General features: G+C 52.5%; 1 long non-coding RNA gene across 6 annotated transcripts in view; it reads left to right on the top strand.

Moving 5' to 3' along the window:
- Positions 1-990: 990 nt before the first annotated feature.
- LOC306664937 overlaps positions 991-6170 on the top strand; it is a 112089-nt gene continuing 106909 nt past the window's right edge. For 5 of the 6 annotated variants that reach the window (XR_013764861.1, XR_013764862.1, XR_013764863.1 and 2 more), the window contains exon 1: positions 991-5337. This is a non-coding gene — a long non-coding RNA (uncharacterized lncRNA). The remainder of the gene's footprint in view (positions 5338-6170) is intronic. The other variant, XR_013764860.1, reaches the window with a different exon arrangement.

Here is a 6170-nt window from a genome sequence, read left to right as displayed (position 1 = left end):
CCTACAGCTCGGGAAGTCTCTCTCTGCCTTGGCATTTTATAAACCTCGTGTGCGTACGTCGACATTTTAACCATAAATCCGCAGAGTTTTCGGGGCTGGAAAATTCGAGGCGAGGGGATTGGGGGAGGGGGATGAAAACGACGCGGAGGTCCGAACCCGGGCGGCGCTGCCCGGGTGGGGGAGGGAGACCAGTCGGGCGGGCGCCCCTCCGCCCGCGCCCGCCCCCTCGGCGGGAGATGGCCCCGGGCTGCGACATCCATCAAGGGGTGGGCCGCCGCCGCGGTCTCCGCCCGTCCTTGGGGGGGGCGCCGCGGGGGAGGGGACGCGGCCCGGGTCGTGGCCCGGGGCGACGGGGCCGCAGCCCCGCATTCCGGCCGCGCACCCCCGGAGGTGGCGCCTTGGAGAGGCGGGTTTTTTTTTTCCAGCCGCGGGGAGGGGTGGGGGAGGGGGCCTGTGTGTGTCTCTTTAAGAGCCGAGCGCTGCCCCCGCCTCGCAGGCGCCCGGAGCCTCACAAAAGAACAGGATGTTGTTGATTTGTCACCAAACCACAGAGAGGAAATGATTGTAAATTTCCTTTAAACATCCCCACCGCGCTCCGGCCGCCCCCGCTTCCGCCTCCGCCGCCCCCGCCCGCCCGGCGCAGCAGGCCCTCCGCGCTCCCGCGGGGCGGCCGCCGGGGCCTCCGCCCGCCTCCCGTACAGGACCGGCCGCGGCTCCCGGCACAGCGAGGAGCCCGGCCGCCGCCCCCCGCTCGCGCTGCGGTGGCTTTCGTACGAGTTTTCCAACTGCTGCAGCCGGGGAAGGTCCTCGGCCCCTGTGGGCGCGCGCCGGCGGCTCGGTGCCAGGCCCGGGGAGAACCGCGGCGCGCGCCTCGGGTGCAGCCCGGCCTCGCTGCAGAGCCGGCGGTCCTAAGCTCCGAGGGCGGGGGCAGACTGAGGCCCCGAGAGGCCACTTGAGTGGCCAAGCGACCAGCTCCTGGAACCAAGCGACCAAGCGACCAGCTCCTGGAACGCCCTGGGGGCTCTTGGAACACACCCTACCCCAAACTTAGGTCACCCAGAGCTCACGTCCTCATCAGTGAGCTACACTGCTGCAGGAACAGTCTAGAAATCCCAAGTCTTAAGAGGTGGCACTTTGCGTGGGGAAGTCAAAGTAACAGTACCTTTTTCATGGGGAATATCCCTCCCCCTGCCAGCGTGCACCCTCCTTCTCAGGAGCGGTCTGGGTGTTGGTTCCACCTGTGCCTTTCTGCACCCTTACATCTGCTGGGCTCCCAATCCCCAACCCACTCACTCCCTAAGAGTTTTGGAAGCCTCCGGGGGAGTGAACGCTTGCTCCAACCTCTGACCCATGGTGGAGTGGTCTGGTTTGGTCTGGGAAAGAGCTGTCTTTGCCGTACGGAGTGTGCTTTTGGAGCTATTAATGCGCGTTTGCCGGCATTGGCTTCACTGGGTTTCTAGAATGTTAAAAGGCAGCCGCTGATGTCCTAGGCACTGTGCTGAGCCGAATTCTCTTTTAATCCCTATTTTAGCACCAAGAGATAGGTATTGCTATTCTCTCTATACACTGAAGGAACTAAGGTTCAGAGAGGTCGAGGAACTGAGCCAACTCACACAGCCTAAGCACATTTAGTCACCACGTTCTGATTATTGATGACCCTCTGTATATTTTAGATTTGATTATTTGGTTGGTGGAACTGGTGGTGAATGGAGCACAGATATTTTTGTTGAGTATTTTGTCTCCTGAAACTGCACTGAGCTCTGGTCTAGATCTCACTTACTGAAAATTGACTTGGGTGACTGGTGCACTCACGCTGAAGTCTGCCTTTTCTGACCATATGAGGTCCTGAATGGCCATGTGAGGTCTTGAGAGGCTTGGGCCTGTTTCTTTCCACTGTACTCCAATGGGATAATGGGGTACTTTAAAAAGGGGTGTGGTGCTAGATTTCCCATCTGCAAGACCCTCTGTTTAAAATCCCAACCCTCGAGGGCAGTGGTAAGAGCTGGAGAGGTAGGTGGTGGGGTTGGCTTTGGGTATAAGCTGTGTCATACGGAACAGTGTTGTCATGTGCTTGCTCTGTGTCTTGTGCCTTGTCCAATGCTGTACCTGTGTGTTCTCATTTGATGCTAAGAGATGAAAGTTGGTACCTAGGGAGGTTGTGCATCTCGGAATAGTGAAGCTGGGGTGGGGTTTGTCCCCAAGTATTTGTGCAAGAAGAAGTATCCAGGAGCCCCAGAAATAGGACTGCAGTTGCTTGCCTTCAATCAGTGTAGAAAACTAAGAGGTCTGATGCCTGTGGGTTTTGAGAGAAATGGAGTGAGTGGCCTTTGGCTCCTTTGTGCTGCAGCTGTCTGCAGATCTTCAGCTCAGAGCGTTTGTTGATGGATCTCCAGAGCAGGCTTTAGTATCTCCACCTGTCCTCTTTTGCTTTTGTAGAATGCCAGTCACAGGTCCCCAGCACCCGGGAGGGAGGGCCATCTCTTGTTTCCATTCCTCAGACGGGGAGCACCGGGCCCCTACCTCTGTGATTGGTCTACGGGTGTGTTGACTAAAGGCAGAGCAAAGCCATCAGGAGTCAGGGGCCCTAGCCCCTGCCACTCAGTTCTGGGGAAGCAGGAACCAGAGGGCAGATCATTTGATGTCTCCTGGTCTCAGTTTCCTGACCTGTGAAGAACTTTGCTCTTTGTTAGCCCTTCCAGCCATTATATGAAAAATAGCTTCTGTTTATTCAGTGTCTTAGCATTTATTTAGCATCCCTTACATTGCCAGGCACCACTGTTAACCATTGTTAAAGGTACAGCAGTCAACAAAACAAAAGCTGTGCCTTCTTGGAGTTTACCTTTTAGGTGAACAAGACTCCCAGATTAAATAAAAGTATCTACCTTATGCATATGTAAATATATGCATATGTGTGTGTATGCATACACGACTTTCCCTATGTGTATATGTGTACAGTGTCAGATAATGCTTGGGTTATGGACCAAAATGAAGAGTGCTGGGGAGACACAGTATGTTTATGGGTGGGGGGCTACTATTTATTTAAGGTGGTAAGGAAGGCACACTGATAAGATAGAACGGAAGGAGTGAGCCACCCAGCTTGCAGGATTCTTCCTTGCTGTAGGCAGTTGGAATGGCACAGATTAAAGACCAGAGAGGGGAATGTGTTGGATAGCACTTACTATATATCAGGCTGTGTGCTAAGGGCTTTATATTGTTATCTATTTAATCCTGTTATCACTTTTTAAGTATGAGGTTCAGCGAGGTTAAGTGATTTACCCAAAGCCACACAGCTAGTAGGTAGAGGAGGTGATATTCAAATGCCAGTCTTAAGCATGCTGCTTCTCCCTGGGGGGCTCTTAGAACTGAAGGTGGTGTTCAATTTATAATCTGGTTCTTTTGACTTCTTGAGGATTAAGTGTCCACAGTGGCCAAGGTGACTCCTGGCCCCTGAGTAGCACTGTTTGGATGGAAAGCTCAGGGACTGAAGTTCTTTTTTGTGAATGGGGGAAGGTAATATGTTTGATGCTGGAAAACCCCATGTTGTGTTTATGGCAGAAGGGGGAAAAACACCTTCAGATTAGTGTAAACAAGAGAAATGGGAAACCTGGGCAGCCTGAATCCCTCCACCCCATTTCTTTCCTTTTAATTTTCCCATGATAGGTCCAGCACAGCATGCTGTATTACACAGCGATAATTAAAACACTTGGATTAGTGAACTGAGATTTATAGGGCAAACAGGAGCCAGAGGAGAACACGACAGTCATCTCTTTCATTTGCAGGCAGATATCCAGATTGCCCCTTGCTTGCATTTTCTTCCTGACACTGTCACCTACTCTGCTTAATTAGATCCTTTTTTCTCTTCCAGCCGCTGCTGCTCAGCTTGCTGCACAGCAGAGTTGGTGAAGCCACATACTCAGTGCTTTCCCACAGCCCAGGGAAATGTGAGTCAGAAACACAGCAGCAGAGGCGAGGGAAGGAGGGAAGGAGGGTGCCTTTGCCTCAGGCCATCCAGCCGGCCTGTCCATCAGCATCCTGGAACAGGGACAGGAGCTAAGCACAGGAGCAAGATGAGGGCGTGCCAAGCCTCTTCCAGCCTCCCAAGACCGTTTTCCACTAAGTGCTAGTTTGTTGTGGGGAAAAGAGGAGAGTGAGTTTTCAGTTTCCCAAACATCAGACCACCCCCAAAGCACCTTCCAAAAGCAAATACTGTCTTTTTGTACTATGTTCGAAGTTATTCCCAGCTCTGGCCTTGGGGGACCGCAAGGACTGAAATGAATGCAATACTTTCAAATTTTCAGTCTAGTAGAAGAAACAGTCAAAAATGGCTAATGAGAATTTGGGGCCAAATTAATTTGTTTTGGCCAAAATAGTTATTGAGTACCTACTACGCGTCCAACTTCTTTCTAGGAACTAAAGGGATACAGTGGTAGCCTAGCACCAAGACATCCCTGCCCACATGGGTTTACTTTTTCCCTGGGTAAGTGGAGTTGTGATAGCAAATTTCTTTGCAAAGAGCAGAAGAACTATGCAGAAAAATGAAATGGGGAAGGGACTGGGGAGTGCTGGGACCCCTAAGATTTAGAATGAGGCCAAGAGGTATTGTGAGGTGGAAACCCACATCTGGTCTTGAACCACATGCGGATACCTACTGGCTGTGTGACCTTTAAGTTTCTGTAATCAACTGATCTGAACCTTATTTTTCTCATAAAGGGATAAAATGCAAAAAATAAATAAATAAAGCAAACCCATGAAATCCACACCTAGTGAGGACTCCACCATTGAGAGCAGTTATTAACATTCAGTGTTTCTAATGGGGTGATGGGTTGCTGAAGAAGTGATTGCATTGGAAAAAGGGTGGTCCTTCCTGTCACCTTTCTTTTTCCAATCATTCCTGGTTTGACCGTATCCGGAGAAGGCAGCAGGAATGCCTGTGGACTCTTGCAGCTGGGATTCCCACTGGAGAGGATTTAGATACTGGCTTGGTATGCGGGCTTTAGGTTGGAGTAGAGAATTTTGAATTTGGTTTTCAAGATTATTTTCCAGTATTTTCTGTGTTCACCCAGATAGTCCACTGTAAGCCTGGTGGGAGGCTGGGGCTGCCCACTTGACAAGCGGGAAAACAGGCACCGGATGTTAGTGCCCAGCCAAGGTCACCTGCAGTCTCCAGAGGACTCCTGCCGGCCTGGCCATGAGTCATGCTGGAGCTTGAGCTTGCTCCGGGGTGAAATCACAAAGGAAGCGAGGCTTGGATTGATTGCAGGCGGCAGGGGAAGTTTCCTGTTCTGGAGCTACCTCAGCACACCACCTCCTCCACCTGCAGGGCCTTGCTGTCTTCAGGTCAGCCTCCTGAGTGCCCCCGCCCCCCAGCCTCCTGAAGATACAGCAGCTGCTTTGGAGTGAAGGAGAGATCAGAGAGCTTTTGGCATTTTAGGGAGGCGAAGCAGCAAACAGAAGAAGTAAAGAAAGGGAGACTGTGTGGTTGAGAACTTGGGGCTCTGGGGTCAGGCAGAGCGGCTGCCACTTAGCAGCTGGGGCAGATCACCTTGGTTACTGTTGTTAGAGAGGAAAAGGGGGCTGAGCCGGATCAGGGATCGGGGAGGTGAGAGGGCTCCCTGGCCACTCTGCTGGCCACCAGATGAGGCCTAGCTGAAGCTCCACCTGAGATTTCTAGTCAGCCACACAAGGGAGTTGCTCTTGGCCTCGAGGAGTTTACTCTGGGACCAGCAGAGCAGGGACAGACCAGTATCTGACGTCTCCCTGTCTTGGCTCATCTTTCCTGGCGTCAGGTTCGGTGGGCACTGTGGGCCTGGGAGCACTCCCCCCCTTCCCTTTCTCCCCCTCACCTTAACCTTTGCCTCTCTGGTGGAGACTCGTTATGCCTCCCATCTCTGTTGCCTCCATATAATGAAAATAATTGAGCCTGTCTCCACCGATCACTGTCCAGGAATGCATCAAGCCCGCCGCCGTCCTCTCCACAGGCCGTGCCCCAGCTGCAGTGCGTGGGCCTGTGGGATCCTCACTCCTAAACCCGGCACACGGAACAGCAAACTTTCCAGGGAGGGTGGCAGACACCCCAGTGGGTGGTGAATGATTCTGAAACCCAGGCTCAAAGGCCCCAAGAGCACCTCTAAAGTATGGATGTAAAACATTGTTGATGGCGTGTTTGAATT

Source organism: Sciurus vulgaris, assembly GCF_902686455.1.
Source record: "Sciurus vulgaris genome assembly, chromosome: 6".
Classification (NCBI taxonomy): domain Eukaryota; kingdom Metazoa; phylum Chordata; class Mammalia; order Rodentia; family Sciuridae; genus Sciurus; species Sciurus vulgaris.
The sequence above is the reverse complement of the archived record's forward strand: the minus strand, read 5'-3'. Positions and strand labels throughout refer to the sequence as shown.